Genomic DNA, 19,829 nt, shown 5'->3' on the forward strand with positions numbered 1-19,829 from the left:
AATACATCTTAAAGGTACAGCTTTCAAGTATAGCTGGACAAACAGTCAAAAGGCACGTATAACTATTAAAGCCCTCAACTGTACATTCTTCACAGTTGTATAAGTATATAGTAGTTAAATAATCCTAGGCATTTGAAAGATCACACGGGTTGACTTTAAACATCTAAAATGTCACTGCAGGGAGCTAACCAGGTAAAGGGAAGTGTTCATGAGGAACGTGACAGCACATGTTCTGCTCCAGGTAACATATACTTCTAACATGAGAGCTAGGTTTAAAGGGAAAAAAACCAAATTTACAAATCCCAATTTTGTGTACTTCAAAGAAAAAATATCTTTATTTGGAAAGAATATCTTGATTCCATTATTCTACCACTTTCAAAACCTTTTTAGGGCACCTCTTTTGGAATTGCCTTTTGTTCCAGAAGCATATTCTTTGGAGTTGCCTTAGTGATTTGGTGGTAGAAAATATTTGAATTTTGTCGATTGATTTGATTTTTACTTTTACTTGAGTTTATGGTACAAAGTGTGCTTATCAGATGGGGCCTCAAAGATCCTCATCAGGTTAGATGATTCACAGCCCCCATTTCAGGGTTTAAAGCTATAGGACCAGAACAAAGGTGAGTTACTGCTGTGTCTCCAGGAGTTGGCAGTAGCTCTCCGACCAGCTTAAGAGGTTGTCCTGAGCTGGGCACCTTGATTGACATCTGAACTGAGACCAAGAGGCTGTGGGGAGAGGGGTGCGGAGGTGGAAGGGTGGGGATACAGCAATAAAACTCTCAGGGCCTCAGGGATAATTCTCCAGAGGGATGTTTTAACCACAAAAAGGGAAAGATGTGCTGGTACAGATGTCCTATAGAGTGACAATGTGAAAAATTAGCTACTGCCCCCCCTCCCCCAATAAATTCTTCCTGGGGCCCACCTATAAGAGGATGGTCATTAAAACCGCCTAGCTACCCAGGTCCTGGAGCACACCCTTGCCCCATTCTCAAAGCCTTTTTCTCCAACAAGACCCCAAACGATTATGCCTGAGAAAGAAAAATGGGCAAGGGCTGTGCTTTCAAAGGTCCCCCAAACAACTGATCAGGAGAGGCTGGTGCTGGTGCCTTTCCCACAGAGGACGTACCTCACCCTGGTTACTGTGTTTTCCTTCCTCCTGGATTTCAAGCTGCTACCACACCCAGCTGAAGCGGCTCTTTGCTGTCAGTGCTGTGGGCCCCTTTCCCGCCAGATGTCTGCTGCTGAACCGTGTCTACAATCTCACTTTACAGTCGACTTGGTCTCCCTGAGTTCCCTGCCCCAGGTTTTTGGTCACCACTGACTTCCTGGAGAAGCTGTTCTCAATGTTCCAACAGTTCAGAGATGGCAATCAGAAACACAGTACATGCTCTAAAATCTGATGTAACCTGTAAAAAGAATAAAGCATTTAATCAGTAAAGTCGCTGAAATAGCCAAAAAAAGTGACTCGTGATAGAACCCACAACCAGCGGATGTCACACATGAAAAGGGCTGCTTCCTCAGGAGAGAAGAGAGCCAGTCTCAGAGGATTATGGTCTTCGGGTCAAAGTCTGTCTCAGGAGAGTCTGACAGCAGCCTAGCTCTCTAGTCTTTTCCCACCTTCCTTGAGAAGGTCTCTGTATTGCACACAACACTCAGCCACCAGGGGGCAGCCTTAGGGCATTGATTTCTCAGGGAATAAACAAAAACACTGGAAACAGATAAACATCTTATTCAACAAACATGTGTTGGGCATCTTATCTGCCCAACACCTAAGGAGTTTACATTTACTAGAGAATGGAATGGTGCCATATCAAAAGCAAAGTTGTCTACTTCCAATTTTGCCCATACTTTAGCTGAATAACGTGATCTCTTCCAAATATCCAAGTCAGCCTTTTAACAAGCATTGTATTTTTCTCTTATTTCTCACATCCAGCCCCTCTTCCTGTGGTTAGTCCTACCTTTGGATGGATGATAGTTCAGAGAATGCTCTGATCACTTTTAAGTTAAGCAAAGAAATGGTCTCTATTGGCCACTCCTTTCTTAAAATTACAGACAGCGTGTCAGTTTTCTCTTCCCAATGTCATTCTAGGAATTTATCTCTTAATTTTCCTCTGGGCTGCAAGGCCTAAATTATTTATCATCTTCCTTGAACAAATTCAAAAGATTCCAGACAGTACATGAAAAGCTTCTATCTGCTTCTTCAATCTCCCTGGTCTCATTCACTTCCTCAAACACACCAAGTCCTTTCCCTCTTTAGGACTTTAATACTTGCTGCGTCCTTTACCTGGAATGCCTTTACAGGTTCATTTTCATCCTTTAGGTCTTATCTCAAATATCACTGACTAGAGTGAGTATCCCTAACCCCCAGGAATCACAAATCCTTTTTATTTCCTTCATAATTATCTTGCTTATGTTTTGCTTAGGCATTGTTTCCTTCACTAGAATGGAAGCTTCATGAGGCCAGGCACCTTACTCTCTTGTTCATCAGTGACTGGCACTTAATAGGTGCTCGATAATTTTTTAAATTGTAGTAAAATACACCCAACACAAAATGGATAATTTTAAGTGTACAGTTCAGGGGCATTAAGTACATTTGCACTGTTGTGCAACCATCACTACCATCCATCTCCAGAACATTGTCACCCTCACGCCTCCTACCCCCAGCCCCTGGCAACACCATATTCGGCTGTCTTTATGAATTTGACTACTCTAAGTACCTCCTATAAGTGGAAACATACGTGTCCTTTTATAACTTGCTTATTTCACTTAGCATATCTTCAAAGTTTATCCATACTGTAGCATGTGTCAGACTTTTGTACCTTTTTAAGACTTTCTTTTCCTTTCCTTTATACGTACATATCACATTTTGTTTATCCATTCATCCATCAATGAACACTGTAGGAATTTCTTAATTTAAAAAAATAATCTTATCAATAGTAAACATTTCCTGGGTCTCTTAAATTAGGCTTAACTGAGCTTTAAAATTACAACTAACAGATGTACAGTTAGTATATGCCTAATTTCATACCTAAAAGTCCCACTAGCAAAGCCAAGAGAGTAATCAGCCTGTGCATTCAATACTACTGATGAGAAAAAAGGTAAGAATATATTATCTGTTTTGGAAATATTCATAAGTTCTTTTGTATCAGACTATGTTTATTGTTAAAGCAGAATACAAATGCAATATCGTTCAATTTTCTTAATTTAAAAACAGCACCTAGGTGGGCAATATTTTTTATTAATTAACAGCAATCTTCTTAGAAAATCATTTTGTGCTACCTAATTAAAACTTCAATTTCAGTTATGGAGCCAAGGCTAAAGGAAAAACTGAAAGAGTAAGTGGCCTGAACATGAGGAAAATGTGACAGAGGAAAACAAAGAACAAAGGAAAGCTGGGTTCTAGCTATTTATCTAATCACATCCAGTGGCAGTGGTAAACTGAAGAGGATCAGGCTATGCCACCCCCAAATATGCCACTTTGGCATAAGGATTATTTTGAGCTGATGGCAACTGAGAAGCAGCAGATGCAAGAAAAACTCTCGTCTCTCCCCTTTTCTGCCTAGGTGAGTCTGCATAAATGAAACCTTACTAAATAACCCTACCTTCCATTACTTTCCCCATATATTTACTTTCCCACAATTTATCACCCACAGAAGTCCAAACCCCTTTTACTTTTTGTCACTTCTCCAGAACTTATCACCCTTTGTTAAGATGGTATATACGCCCACTGAATTTAATTGCTTCTTTGGATATCCACTTTATGTGAAGGCCACATTGCTATAAAAGGACCTCAGTACGACTGCTAGAGAACATTTGATTTTGAACATGACCATATGCATATGTTGGATCACAAGAGATTTAAAGCTGATAACTAAATCAGATGACTTCTCCTTCCCTGGTGCTGGCCAGAGTTTAACTGCTTTTCTACAGTAGGCGCTTTTGTCCTTCAGAGACCACGACTAGGAGCGAATGACTGTATTATGACTCAGACAATGTATTTTCCTCCTGCTGACATTTTCACTGCAAATAGGATTTTCCGTGGTTCATTCCACTGGGACTTTTTTCTTTTTGGAATTCCGTTGTTCCTCTAGGTCAGAATTTTAGATAACTATAGGCTCTGTGACCCTCATCTGATTTGCAGGAAATATTTGAGCAACTTTTGGCCAAACTCAAGAATGGCAGGCTCATACCAAAGTACCAGCAACACTTTCTTCCTTCCTGCCTTCTCAGGAGCTACGCATCTCTTCGTGTTTCAGATTTTCTAGGTGAGTCAGTTAATGCACTGTGTCTCCTTCACTATAGACCAACATACTAGACTTTCAGTCTCACTGAAATCACTCTCTCTTGACCTTAAGTACTCCTCACCCTTTCTCTCTGACTGATTCCACAACACAGCTAACTCTAAAGTAATCTTTTTCACAAATCTCCCCTCTTAACCTTTTTTTATATCTTTAATGTGAATAAGGGGTCAAGATCCATGTATCCACACTGAAATTTTTGCATGGGGGTCTGTTTAGAATAAAACATACAAAGAGTTCTTCCCTCGGCCAAAATTTTGACAGGAAGAGTCCCACGTAAACATTATATCATGTGTGCCTGTATATGCATAGAAAACCTCTGGAAAGACTGATAAGAAGCTGGCTTTGTCTGGGAACAGGGGCTGGGAGGCAGGGATCAGGGGTGAGGCTATACTTATTTTCACTGTATATCCCTTTTTACTGTTCGGATTTACCATGTGCATGTATTTTTAAAAAATATTCAAATAAAGTAAAAAAAATTAGAGATGAAAGATAAGAAATCCTGCTCAAATGGACATTTATATCATGTTCTTGGTTGGAACAACTTATCATTAATCATTATAAAATTGTTCAGTCCCCTATAATTATCTATAAATTTAGTGCAATTCCAATAAAAATCCTAGCAAGATTTATTTACAGGAATCTGACGAATGTTAAAATATCTACAAATAAATACACCTCCACAAACTAGCTAAGATAATTTGAAAAAGAGGAGGGATTCACCTATCAAATATTAACACGTTGTACTGAGCCAATGAAACTCAAAAAGTGTATTTGGGGTAAGGGACAGATAAAAAGACCAAGGGAACAGAACAGAATGAAAATACAGGTCCAGGAATGTGCAAGAGGGTTGAGTCACACAGAGGTGGTATAACAAATCATAGGGAAAAAGAAGGATTATGTAATGGATGATGGAAAAATGGTTTGCTTCCCAGAGGAAAAAAAAAATATTGTCTCTACCATACACCAGAACAAAAATAAGTCCCAGTTGTATCAAAGGTGTGAAAGATTTAAAAAACTATTAAAAAGAGGAAAATTTCTTTAACATTTCTTAAAACAAGCCTCAATGCACAAATGGATATATGAGCACACCAAAATTAAGTAGTTTTGTTCCCAGAAAACATAATGACAATGTTAACACATAGGTAACAGACTGGGAAGAGATATTTACAATATTTAAAACCAATAAGGGGAAAAATAGCTACAGAGAACTTATGCAAACCACTAAGAAAAAACAGGAAACCCTAAAGGAAAATGGTCAAAGAATTTTCATGAAGAGATTCTCAACCTCACCAGTAATCAAATCCAAATTGAAACAATAATGATTTTTTTATCCAATAAATTAACCAAGATTAGTAACTTGGATAGAACCAAGTGATGGTGAGGCTGTAAGGAAGGAAGAACCCAAGTGTACAACTCATGGAGTGTTAATTGGTGTGGCCCCTCTGGAGATATTAATTTGGCAGTATTTAGTGAAAGTGATGAAGCCCACATGCTATTATCTAGTAATTTCATTCCTAGATATACTCTGGAGAAAACTTTAAATGGTTCACAACATAACTTCAACAAAACTTAAAAACAGTGTATTTTGGGTAAGAGACAGATAAAAAGACCAAGGGAACAGAACAGAGAGAATATACAGGTCCAGGAATGTGCATGAGGGTTGAGTCACACAGAGGTGGTACAACAAATCACAGGGAAAAAGAAGGATTATGTGATGGATGATGGAAAAATGGTTTGCTTCCCAGAAGAAGTACTCAATGTAGTGTCTGTAGTGGCAAAGTTGGAAGCATTTATTACCACCCAAAAATGGAGAATACTAAACATTGCTCATCAGTTATAAAAACGCTAAATACATTGCAATAGTTAAGCAGTCATAAAAGAGCAAACAGGTGCCACTTTAAGAAAATGATACTTCTATAAAAGTCTAAATTTATACAACAAATAAGATGAGAATTTGTATTATTAGGAGATTCTTTTAATTTAAATCAGGATAATGGAAAGACTTTTATTAGAAACCAGGATACCTGACTCCACTATTCAGGAGCTATTTGACTTCAGGCTAGAATCTAGCCTAGATACTTAAACCCTCCAAGCCTATTCCTTCATCTGTGAAATGCTGTCTACTTCAGTGCCAGCGTGAAGAATAGCGTGAAAATATTTTGTGAAATATGTTATAAGCAAAAATCTAAGGATTTATTAAAATTACTCTTTTGATATGAAGTAGCAACTCCCCTAATATAGTTTTTTTTAAACTGGATTTATAAAAACAGAATTTACGCATAACTAAAAGGGAAATACGCTATACACAGAAAAATCTATTTCTGGGTCAGTTACTTTCAAGCAAGATAGGAGGTAGAATATAAATATTAAAACATTCTGGAGAATTTCAAAATAGGAATGAGAGTTAGCTATGGGAAGCCCCTATTTTCTCTTTAGAATAAACTTGACTTCTCTCAGGAAGGAAATGGTCATAGTTTCAGGATAAGTGATATTTATAACAGGACAAAGTAGCTCAAATTTGGAAAAACAATTTAAGCATATTTTGTAATTTTAATCAGTTAAAGGGAGGAATGGAAATCTAACTTTGTAAATAGAATATGATTCAGCAGCCAAAGGGAAGGATATCTATCTCCAAATTCATCATAAAAACTTTTATAGTTCATTCTTCTGTAGTTGTTGGTCAGTTAAGCATTAGGTGGTTGATGGTATTGTTCAGATCTTATGTCTTTACTGATTTTTTTTTTACGTTTCCTATCAATTCCTGAGGAAGGGGTGTTAAAATTACCAACCATGATTATGGGATTGTCTATTTCTCCCCTCAATCTACCCATTTTTGCTTCATGTGTTTTGAAGCTCTTTACAGCATGCATACACACTTGTAATTGTATTTCTTTTTTTTTAATTTTTAATTTTTTACAATAAACTGCATATATTTAGAGTGTACAATTCGGTATCCCAATCTCCCAATTCATTCCTCCCCCAACCCTCCCCGCTTTCCCCACTTGGTGTCCATATATTTGTTCTCTACATCTGTGTCTCTATTTCTGCCTTGCAAACTGATCCACTTGTACCATTTTTCTATAGTCCACATATATCTGTTAATATATGATACTTGTTTTCCTCTTTCTGACTGACTTCACTCTGTATGACAGTCTCTAGGTCTATCCATGTCTCTAAAAATGTTCCAGTTTCATTGCTTTTTACAGCTGAGTAATATTCCATTGTATATATGTACCACATCTTCTTTATCCATTCATCTGTTGATGGACATTTAGGTTGCTTCCAGGTCCTGCCTATAATTGTATTTCTGATGTGCTGACCATTTTATCATTATCAAACGTTGCTCTTTATCTCCAATAATTCTCTTTGTCTAGAAATCTACTTTTTATAACATATAGCCACTCCAGCCTTCTTATGCTTATACTTTGTGTACAACTTTTTCTATCCATTTAACTTCAACCTACCAGTGCTTTCATATTTAAACTGCATCACTGGTAGACAATATAAAATTGAGTTTTCCTTTTTAATATATCCTGAGAATTCTTGCCTTTAATTGGATTGTTTAGTCCATTTACATTTAGAGTAATTACTGATACGGATTAGGTCTATTTTATTATTTGTTTTGTCTGTCCCATCTGTTGTGTTTTTTGTTTGTTTGTTTGCTCCCTCATTATTCTTGATTTCTTTGGGATTGCTTGGACGATTTTTAGAATTCCATTTTAAATGATTAATTTTAGCAAAATCTTTAGGGTTTTGTGTGTGTGCGTGTGTGTGCGTGCATGTGTGCGTGTGTGTGTAGTTGTCCTAGGGTTTATGATACACATAACTTTTCAGTGTTTTTAAAGTTAATATTGTAGCACTTCACATAAAATATAAGAACCCTACACCCTCCTCATATCTTTAACCTGTAGCTGTCATATGTATTTCATCTGCATACATTATAAACCCTATTATATAACATTATAATTTTTGCTTTAAATTTATATATTTTAAGGATATTATACAGAGAAAAAGCCTTTTATAGTTACCTTTCTGGTGTTCTTCATTCCTTCCTGAACATCCAGGTTTCCATCTATTATTTCCCTTCTGTCTAAAGAATTTCGTTTAACATTTTTTTGTAGTACAGGTGTGCTGATGACAACTTCTCTTAGTTTTCTTTCATTTATTTTATTTTTTATTTTTTTAATTTTAATTCACATTGCAGAGTTTTATGGCTTCTCATTTCTTTTTTTAAAAAATTATTTATTTATTTTTATTTTATTGGCTGTGTTGGGTCTTTTTTGCTTTGCACGGGCTTTCTTTAGTTGCAGTGAGTGGGGGCTACTCTTCGTTGTGGTGCGCAGGCTCCTCCTTGCCATGGCTTCTCTTGTTGCAGAGCACGGACTCTAGGCGCGTGGGCTCCAGTAGTTGCAGCACACGGGCTCAATAGCTGTAGTTCACGGGCTCTAAAGTGCAGGCTCAGTAGTTGTGGCACACGAGCTTAGTTGCTCCGTGGCACGTGGGATCTCCCTGGAGCAAGGATCGAACCTGTGTTCCCTGCATTGGCAGGCAGATTCTCAACCACTGTGCCACCTAGGAAGCCCTTAGTTTTCTTTTAAATGAAAACATACTTATTTTGCCTTTGTTCTTGAAGGATATTTTTACTTTATCTTGAAGGATATTTCTAGATAGAGAATTCTGGGTTGACTTTTTCTTTCTTTTCATTTAGCACTTTAAAGATGTCATTTCACTTGATTCTGATGAGAAATCAGTAGTACTTCAAATCTTTGTTCCTCTCATATGATAATATTTTCTCTGTCTACTTTCAACTTTCTCTTTGCTTTCGCTTTTTAGTAGTTTGACTCTGCTGTACCTAGATGTGATTTTCATTATAGCCTTATGGGCTTCAATGAGCTTTTTGACCTGGTTATTTATGTCTTTCACGAAATTTGGGGGCATTCTGGCCATATTCCTTCAAAAAAAATTTTATGCCCCATTCTATCTCTCTTTTCCTTCTAGAACTCTACATGTTAGACCTTTTGGTATTATCTTATAGGTCCCTGAGGTACTGTTCATTATTTCATTTTACAGTATTTTTCCTCTCTGATCTTCAGATTGAATAATTTCTATTGGTCTACCTTCAAATTCACAGACACTTTCTTCTGTTATTTCCACACTGATCTTAAGGCTATCCAGTGAAAATTTTAACTCAGACATCATACTTTTCAGTACTAGAGTTACCTTTCAGTTCCTTTAACATTTCTTTATTCTTCTGAGATATTCTATATTTTCATTCATTACAAATGTGTTTTCTTGGGCTTCCTAGGTTGCGCAGTGGTTAAGAATCCGCCTGCCAATGCAGAGGACACGGGTTCAAGCCCTACTCTGGGAAGATCCCACATGCCGCGGAGCAACTAAGCCTGTGCACCATGACTATTGAGCCTGTGAGCCACAACTATCGAGCCTGCGCACAGCAAAAAAAAAAAAAAAGACCCAACACAGCCAATTAAATAAATAAATAAATTTAAAAAACAAAACAAAACAAAAAACGTGTTTTCTTTTAAGTCCTTGAGCATAGTTGTAACAACGGCTTTAAAATCCTTGTCTTGAATTCCAACAAGAGATTCACCCTGGAGCTTGGCACCCGTTGATTGGTTTTGGGGTTACATTTTCTTATTTCTCCATAGGTCTGGTAGTTTTAGATATCATCCTGGACATAGTGAATGTTGTACTTTAGAGATGCTCAGCTCTGTTATGTTTCTCTACAGTGCAGCAGTGTTTTTGTTTTGGCACGCAGTTCACTTGGCTGAACCCAAACTCTTAACTCAACACAGTGCTCGTGGCCCTGTCTGGGCTGCTTGGAGTCCACCTTGCACTTGTGTGGTTTAGGAGTTAGCTAGAGATGTGGGCGGTTTCTACACAGACTTTAAGGCTCCCTCTCTGCGGCTCTCTTCTTTCTGGGGTTTCTCCTCCACTTTCTGTTTTTGTTGTTTTAATTGCCTCTTCTTCGTGTCTTTGAGCAGGCAAGGATTCCCATCCTAGGGTTATGGGAATGGCCTAATACATGACACCCAGCGCTGGACAGATGAGACTGATGGCAGTTTACCAGTCACACAATCTTGTGGCCCCGGGGAGGACCCCCGACAGCATTCACGGCCACGTGGGGGTTACACTTGGGAACACAGTAAACAACCAGGCACTGTGGGAGGCAGATTTTGTAGTATCAAGATGAGGCAGTCCCCCATTCCCGTGTGAGGATGTGATTGGTTCCTTTGAATAATTCCACAGGATTGCAGGGAACTCACATCTGCTACTCAGGGATAAGCAGGAAATGTACCTGGTCCCTGAGACAAGAAGGGTTGTTTGGCTAGGGGACCTTAGGACCACGGGAGCAGAGTGGGGAAGAGAACTCGGTGTGAGGCCATTCATAACCTTCCTTGTTCTACCAGAGGTCAAGGCAGTACAGGATATTAATTCTAGGCCCTGTACCACACTGTGGTTGCCCTGGACACATCCTCTGGCTCTTCAAGCTAGTACATCTGCAAGTTCTAATTTAAGTCATCCTACAGAACTGGGCGCTGCAGGCTGAGAGACATAAAAACAGGAAACTCCTGAAATCCCAATTCTTTCTTCCAAGTACTGACTTCCCTCCAGAATTTACTTTCTTTTGCTTGCTCTCCAGTGCCTTTTGGTATTTTAAAAATATTTAATCCAGAATTTAGAGTTGTTATGTGTGGGAGGGCGATTTGATAGGAGCTATCTGGCTAGTACCAGAAGCAGAACTTTCAAAGTTTATTCTTAATCTTTGGCTGTAAGCAGTTTAACTAAATAGCTGAAGAAATTACCAGATATAATTTACTGATTATAACAGGGATTGGGCAGAGTCTTTGGAATGATAATATAAGAGAATATTAACTTATAGCTGCAATTAATAACTGTAGGGCTCAAAAAATATTGTTACATAAAACACAGTTTGATTTAGTGCAAATTTTTATTCCACACAAATAATTCAAAATTCACTTGGACTCAGCACTCATCAGATAAAATCCAGAAAAAAATGTTTTTTATATCATTTTTTTTACATACTGCTAAAGTACATATGAAGGAAAAAAACAAAAGCCATTATTTGACAACATGGTCCCGTATTTCATCTTAAATATGCACCATTTTCCATAAACCATGATTGACTCCTATCAATTTTACTCTTATTCTGCCTTGCTTCTACATTTATTGCTAATTTTATTTTATTTATACTTATGCCTGTAAGCATTTTCTTAACACTCTGTATATGTGTTCTGTATTCCTGCAGAGACTACAAATGTCTCCTGGACATGGATCAAAGATTTGATTCTGTTTAAATCCATACACAGCACATACTTGCACATGTTGATTGTTCTTTTTTCAGTGACTCCTATCAAGACTCGAATGGACAAATTGGGTTTTAAATTTCTTCAGAACTTTGTATATGGTTGTTTCCTTTGGTGATCCTAGAATCAGTCACAAGACTCAACAGCAGGTTATAAACGTAACCTGCTAAGACTTATTACAGAAAGGACAGAGAGCAAAAGCAACCAGAAAAAAATGCATCGGGGAGGTCCAGAGAGTTTAGCACAGTCTTCTTCCAATGCTCTTGGTCTGAAGCTGCAAAGAATTCTCTCTCTCTCTCTCTCTCTAGCAGCAAACTACAGGCATGTATGGAATATCTCTACCCGTGGAAGCCCATTTGAGTCTCAGGGTTCAGGGCTTATATGCACCCTGTTAACATACACACATTCTGCTATACAATCAGCTAGGGCAGCTGAGACTCAGGACCCCAGCAATGAAACCAGGTGTATGTGCTGTGCAAGGCAACCTGACAAGCCAGTATGGCGTGTTCCATTTCTCCAGGTGGACACAACAAAATGGTCACTAACATAGAGAACATTCCACAGGCCAGACTCACAGGGTTGGCCGGGTCAGTCATGGTTTCCTTGGAGACATGCAAAGAATAAGCAACCAGACCTGCTACATTAACTTTCCCCACCAAGGGTCTGTATATCCTTGTCATCCCCTATGACCGCCTCCCGGCTCACTAACAGAGGTAACACAAAGCTAGCTAAGACCTGGCATGTGGGGAAATATTTTTAAGACCACTGCATCTCTAAATCATTTCCTCTAGTCTCTCTGTCCTTCCCAGCACATTCCCAGCCTCCAATTTCTATAGCTGGCTGTGCTTTACAGACAAGCAGGCTACATCTAGGAAGCAGTAGTTTCTGCTATTTGGAAGAGGAGGCCAAAAAAAAATACAGGGTTATAAACCTTGTATGATTTAAATTTGTATCTTTCCCAACAAACCTGCTCTGCCTCCTAGATTTTTCTATCCTGTATAACCTTGCCATGACCTACTTATGGCCCAAGCCAAAACTCCACATGACTTCTCTTCTCCCCTGTCCCCTAAAAACAGTCACTAAACCCAGTTGATATTACCTCCTGGAAATTTCCTGAATCTATCGCCTTCCTTCCATAGAACCTTGTTTCCCTGTTAATGGCCCCTTCCTGGCTTCTCCTTGTCTCTTCCCCTAGGCCATTATTCATTACAGCAAAGCTGTCACTCCCATTCTTTCCTAGAAAGCGACACACCACACACCGAAGAATAATTTCTGAAAAAGATGTCTTATACGAGGTATTGTAAGCAATCAGGTCACTATGGTCAATTGTTTTCTTGTGTGTTATGTATCTACTAATATCAATTTTATTAAAAAATAAATTCCTATTCCAAATTGAAAAACACGCCCCAGCGGAATGGAATCAATTTCTTGGAGTTCTTTGAGCCACGCAGCAGAAATAATAATTGCTGCTTCCTGTACCTCATCCTCTCTTTGTTTTATGACATCTGGGCTCTTCTCCCAATCTTTTTCCTTTCTCAACTGCTATGCTCAGATTCCTTTTCATTAGATACTTCTGCTAAATTTCAGTCCTATAGAGAAGACCACATAGTTCACAGTTTCCTTCTGAGGTTGTTGGCACAGGTTATAGATGGCATGAATAGAGAACATCAGCCTCAATATGAATTTTCAAACATTTGACTCAAAAATGATAAGGTATTCAAGTAAGATCACACACAAATTAAGAAAGCTCTTAACAAGTTGAGCGCTATACTGAATGAGAAAAAAGCTATATAGAACTTCTCCTAAACTGCTAAAAAAAACTTCACAAAAAAATGTATTTCTAAGCCAAAACTGCCTAGATCAGTTTCTAAAGTGTGACATCTTCAAAAGCTTCAAATTTACCAGTTGTGGTATTTAATTGTGTGTAACAATATATTTACAATTAGAATGCTGGTATGCAAAGTACAGACATTGCTAGCAGTAGTATCAGAAAAATTCTCATAAAAGTGAACTAAATCTAAATATTGAGTGCATTTACTCAAGTGCTCCTTTCCCAGTGGGTGGAATACATATGCATTTTGTTATTGCAGCATGTACGGAAAGCTTTTTGCTTCTTTTATATTAAAATTAAACAACCATTTAAATTTTGTTAAAGCAATACATGTATCAAAAAAATCAAATGTGCAAAATGACATCTGTGAAACTCTATTTATTCAACCCCTATTTATTCAACTCCAGATCCCCAGGCTCTAAATCAGAGGCAACTACTATCATAGATAACACTGGACTGTTATTCCAGAGATATTTTACCTGAATAGTAAAAGTTAGGCACATTCTAAAACTAACATCAGGGAACTATATTCAGTATCCTGTGATAAACCATTATGGAAAAGAATATGAAAAAGAATGTATATACATGTATAACTGAATCACTTTGTTGTACAGCAGAAATCAACACAACATTGTAAATCAACTACACTTCAATAAAATAAATTAAAAAGAATAAAGCTAACATCACATAAGGAAGACACCAGGCTCTTTTGAAATTATTTTTGAATCTACATGCCACTTTTCAAAGATTACATTAGACAGGCTATTAGTCCAACCCTGTATTACAACTGTATTAGTTGTTATGCATAAAAGTGTTACAAGTAGTTTCTACAGATATAATTTAAATATCACAGTCTCTAAATTTTAATTCTCATGTTGTACCACCACCCTTAACGGCTCAAGTAATCATTCCTTTCTCTGATTCTTCTATTTTCCTGTCACAGTTAGCTTTCTAGCCTCTAATACTTTCCATGCACTTTTTCCTCCATATATTTTATATCTTTGGTTTTTTAATTGCTCTAATTCTAGTACTTACTTTCAGCAGATAACAGAAGAAGATATTTCTACTGTCACTTCAGGCATTTCTTCAAAGTCATCTCCCTGAAGATGTCATTTCTGTGACCAAAGGATATTATGCTAAAGGATCTGGAATGTACACCACAGTTTGGACAAGCAGAAGATGCCACACCTCGGCTGCAGGTAGGTAGTGCAGAACACAACGTATGTTTTCTTAAGCAGGACAAAACAATTGAGGGCAGTCTAGAAAACAAAAGAAAATGAGATAAATTATTTGTTAAATAAATATTTCCAAAATGTGGGCCTTTTATTTTCTAGAACCAGCACATTTAAAATTGTAGCAAAACAAGGTTTTAACACAGTTTTCCAGAAACATATATGTTGAATAAAGCGAGATATACTGGTTTCCATAGATAAGAGAGTCTGAGAACTTCAATTTACGGAAATAAATTAGATAAGCAATTTTTAAAAAATTTTAAAAATTTGCCCTCAGAGGGATTTCCCTGGTGGTCCAGGGGTTAAAACTCCGTGCTCCCAATACAGGGGGCCCAGGTTCAATCTCTGGCCAGGGAACCAGATCCCACATGTTGCAACTAAGACCTGGAGCAGCCAAATAAGTAAATAAATATTTTTTTAAAAATTTTCTCTCAGAAGCTAAATCAATATTCATCAAAGTGCTAGATTAAATTAACCATGCCAGGAGCAATTAATTTAACAATAGCTCCAATAAAGCCTCATTAAGTAATCAATTAGAATCATTACAGGGAACAAAAGCGTTAGCAAAAAGCTCCTGGCCAGTAGCATGAGTTTTAGTTTTAAAAGACCATTCTTATTTTAACTAGAGCTGAAGGCATGAGGCATTTGCCCTTCAGAATAAATAACAGTCTAAAGGATACATGATTTCTAGTACTTTTCATTTTGTGATTATTTTGGAAATTATTGTTCAGGAAATTCTAATTTTCCTTTAGAGGTAATTTGGTCAAATTTGCTGCAAGACTTCTCAGAAAAAGTAATTTCATAATACCCCAAGTTCTTTATTTTTTTTTTTCCTATGGGTACTTTTCTCCTTTCCAGTGATTATTAGCTAAGATTAACTAATATTTGTTTTACTCTTAAATTTTTAGGTGTACACTTATTTCATGAATTGCTGTGTGACCCTTGGCAAGTTACTTAACTTCTCTGGGTCCCCATAATCACCACCTGTAAAAAACAGTTGGTCTAGAGGTGATCTATAATGGGGATTTTCAACCTCTTCCCCATCCTTCCCTACAGACAGGATGGTTATGATGAATCAACATCAGCAGCAGTGGCTCACCCAGCTACTCAGTGAAGCTGCCTGTTGCCCGCTGTCTCTTCTTTTGGGGGGGGGGGGTCACTGACCTAAGATTAGTTTTAGCTATACAAAGTCTATAGTCTATAGTGATCAGGAGATTAAAAAGGACCATCTGAAATTGTGCAACCTTGAGGTGCATTTTTTTCTTTGATTTTCCTTCATTCAACATCTATTTATTCAGCGCTGTGCAGGGCTCTGATACAACAGACACAGTTCTTGAATAAAGTCATCTTTTTTGAGGTTCTTAGTAAAAAAAAACAACACATAATTTAAATAGGTTGAAGTTGATGCTACTGTGGCTTTCAGTACCTCTTTACCACGCTTCTCTGTTCATTTGATGAAATTAATAGGAAAATCTCTTTAACAAATTGAGTAGCATATGACAGGCATTGCACCAAGCTTTAATCTCAAACTTGCAAAGGTAAGAGGTCAAAGCTTCAGTTTATACGTTTTGGCTACTCCAAGATTCTAGGCTATTGTTGGGTTTATTGATTATCTGCAAAAACATTTTAAGGTAAGATAGCTCACTAAGATAAAGGGGTATCAACAAGGACAGAATGTGCTGGCATCTCTTTTATCACACTTATGGATAGAGCTATTACATTATTTGCCAGGTTAAACTATTTATATCTGCAATATCCATCATTTAATTTTGGACAGATTTATTGTTTCACCAGGAAAATCAGACCAGAATTTCAACTTTGAACATTAGTATAAATCTCTCTTCCCTAAATTTTAAACACTTTCCCCTGCTTTTAGGAAACATAATTGCATAATTCAAACTCTTTCAATACTGACCTAATTCCCCCTCTTGATGTTATAAACGGCTCATGTAACTATGGTAACCATCCAGGGAAAATGGAATGTTTTTCTGGTCAGCAATATGCAAAGTATACCATATGTGTTATTTTTCTCTCTGGGATAACCAAAGTGGATAATATGTGTTTGCGTTTCTTCTTGGTAATGGGAGTGACATTTTATCACACTGAATTTTCTATGACTACAGACCCAGTCGTTCACAATACCTTCATTAAAACGTTTAGGAGCGTCTTTTGCTGCTAGTGGTCATTCTAACTGCTGTACACTACTATACCCCACAGTAGGGCTGATTGTATATACCCATCTGCACTGCCTACCTTGTAAACTAAATGTACAGGCTAACAGTACTCATATTAGCAATATTCCATCTCGAGAATCTGGTATTTTCTTAACTTTGTCCTTTAGTCCTAGACAAAGTGTTTCCTTAAAGCAAAAAACTAAAATGGAATCATCTTGAGGGTATACTTAGATGCCAGGAAAATCAAAAATGCTTTAAAGCTGAGCTCAGTGGAGATATGGACTGTTAGTATTTGTGGTTATTGTTGTTGCCTATTGTACTAATGAACTGATTTAAAGTTTTAGGTTTTCTCAGTACAATTTAAAATGCTTCACTTGGACCTTCTAGAACAAATTACACCCTAAAACAAACACCTAGATTTTTAAGGGATTTATTGATTTGCATGAGGTATAATTACGTTTCTGCAGTGGGCTATCAGTTTGTGACCTTGCAATACGAGGATTTTGCTTGAAGTAATTTTCTTGAATTTCCCTATATTTTGAAGAGTGCTTTCAACAATCCAAATATCTTCCTTAGAAAAAACACTGCTACCTGCTTCACTGAATTAAGTAGGGAATTAACTGCCTCTTACTGGTTTAGAAAAGATCTCATTAACCAAATGCAGTGTGGAATTTGTTTAGATCCTGTTGAACAAACCAAGTGTAAAAAGATATTGAGACAAGAGGGAAATTTCAATTGGGGATATTAAATGACAGTAAGATAATTTTTGGATGGGATAATGGTATTGTGGATATTTTAAAAAATTATCTCATCCATTCATATTTAAAGCACAGAGAAAATGAGAATAATCCAGCAAGGATGAGGGAGTGAAATATTAAGGGCCATATGTTGATAAATGTTCAAGCTGGGTGAACTGGTATATGAGAATTTATTGTACTATTACATCTACTTCTGTGTGTGCTTGAAATTTTCCATAATAAAGTTTTTTAAAATACTAAAAAGAAGAAAAGGATTTAACATTTAATTGACCTGACTCAAGCAGTAGCTGAATCTTCTCAGGAGGTATCTTCAGGAAACCTTCAGAACTACTTGCTAGTTTGCTTTCCATCAGAGCTTAAAGTGGTCCCCCTTCCCCCTACAGTATAAATAAAGGCCTACCAGAGATCTCTTAAACATTTCCTACCAAAGACCTCTGACGGTAACTGATTTACAAAAAGCTAACCTCAGACAGTTCTATTAATTTGGGGGTGTCAGTTACTTATCTCTTTTAAGGTTACTTTTGGTAGAAAATATACTGAAGAGCAAATGAGATGCCTTTTTGCTTTATTCATACAATTAAGTATCACTAATTAACTTCTATATTGAGAAGAACTGGGGACTTTTAAATATTGCATTTAGCAGGGTATAGGAGCCCAATTGGAAAAGGCCCCAAATTTCCAGTTAAGTGATTACGGAGAAGAAAAGGACGTGATAAAGAACCAAGGTGGAAGGGCTGAGTCTGGGGAGTACAGTGATTTTTTTTTTTTTTTAACTCTCCCCCACACAATCTGCTCTCACAAGTATGGCAGGAATAAGCCTTTGATTAACTTTTATAAATTAATATAGCAAGAAAAGCACACATCTGAAAATTCACGTACATACAGAGATTACCATATGACAGTGTTCTTTATAGGTTTAGATCAACACAAGCTGCAAAATCATTATTTAGATTTTTTTGCTTCCTTTCAGCCTGCTCAACAGAATTAGGAAAGGTGAAAACAGTGCTCTAGGTCTTCATTTCCGTACTCATCCCTTCCTTCCTCTCACCCTGCTCAGGGTTCCTAGAGGGAGTGCTCTAGGTATTATGAATCGTTGCTTTTTCTCCCTTCTAGTTCCTAACCATGTGGCATATCTGCCTGCAGATCACTTCTCAGGCTGAATAAAATCCACAGGTGCATTCAGTGTCTAATCTGAATCAGTAAATAAAAAGGCATCTTGCATTATTTTGGGCCTTCAATAAAAACTAGCCGATTTAAATGTATGGGTAAACAAAAATAGTAGGGTTTAAGTAAAAGGTGATTAAAATTCAGTTAACTTTTTTTTTGACAAGACCTGGCTACTTAATCTGAAAGATTTAAAGAATGACAACAAGAAAATCCCTAGACGGTGCTCAGAAATACAAGACATTGGACTGCCTGGGCTGACTTAATATGCAAGTGGTCAAAACCTCAAAGTGTCACAGGATAATAACACAAGACAATCTGCGAGTCCTACGTGATATTATCTTGTTCCCAAGACTCAAATTTCCAAGAGTGCTTTGTTACGGTTTGAAATTTTAAATATCCTCTAGATCAAGGTCTAGATGTCTCTTTGCGTGTCAATGGCTACGTACTATTAACAGCTGTTCCAAAAGTGCCCTAAATAGGTCACCATACAGGTGCCCCACCGCTGCACACCAATTGGATATGAGGGGAAATCCAAGTTTATCGCCCGCTCACGTGTTAACTCAAATGTACTACTCACAATAGTGCTTGTTTACACAGGCATTCCGGTAAAATCCTCCGTGTATTCCTTCTCTTTACACCCATTTCTTTGAAAAATACACGCTGTTGTTTACACAGAGTCCATCTGGAATTACAGTCAACCCCTCTGCTTGGCCTTTCATTTAACACCAGATAGGAATTAAACCCCGACGGCCGGTCACGGAGATGAGGACGTGGGCCTGATTCCTGATTAGGTTTGTCCTCGCGTCTCCATCACCCCTCGACCCCGGCCCCCAGTGGTTTTCAGTCTTGGGCAGAAGGAGATGCTAAGGTGGTGGTGCCCCTCACGCCGCCAGGAAGCCCTCGCCGACCTTTAATATTTAAAGGTTCGGATCCCCCCGGGGGGGGGGGGACACTTTTAAGGTTGTCTGTCGCACAAACAGGTATGGGACAGAGTCAGCCTACACTAAACGCGACTCCTCAGGA

At 37.7% G+C, this 19,829-nt stretch overlaps 1 long non-coding RNA gene across 1 annotated transcript; it reads right to left on the reverse strand.

The window, feature by feature from the left end:
• Positions 1–380: 380 nt before the first annotated feature.
• On the reverse strand, positions 381–19,616 carry LOC130830512 (uncharacterized). Its single transcript, XR_009047796.1, has 3 exons — positions 19,384–19,616; positions 14,511–14,734; positions 381–1,403 (listed from the first exon to the last, which is right to left on the reverse strand). It is a non-coding gene; the product is annotated as an uncharacterized LOC130830512 (long non-coding RNA).
• Positions 19,617–19,829: the final 213 nt, after the last annotated feature.

Source organism: Hippopotamus amphibius, chromosome 10 (assembly GCF_030028045.1).
Source record: "Hippopotamus amphibius kiboko isolate mHipAmp2 chromosome 10, mHipAmp2.hap2, whole genome shotgun sequence".
Taxonomy (NCBI): domain Eukaryota; kingdom Metazoa; phylum Chordata; class Mammalia; order Artiodactyla; family Hippopotamidae; genus Hippopotamus; species Hippopotamus amphibius.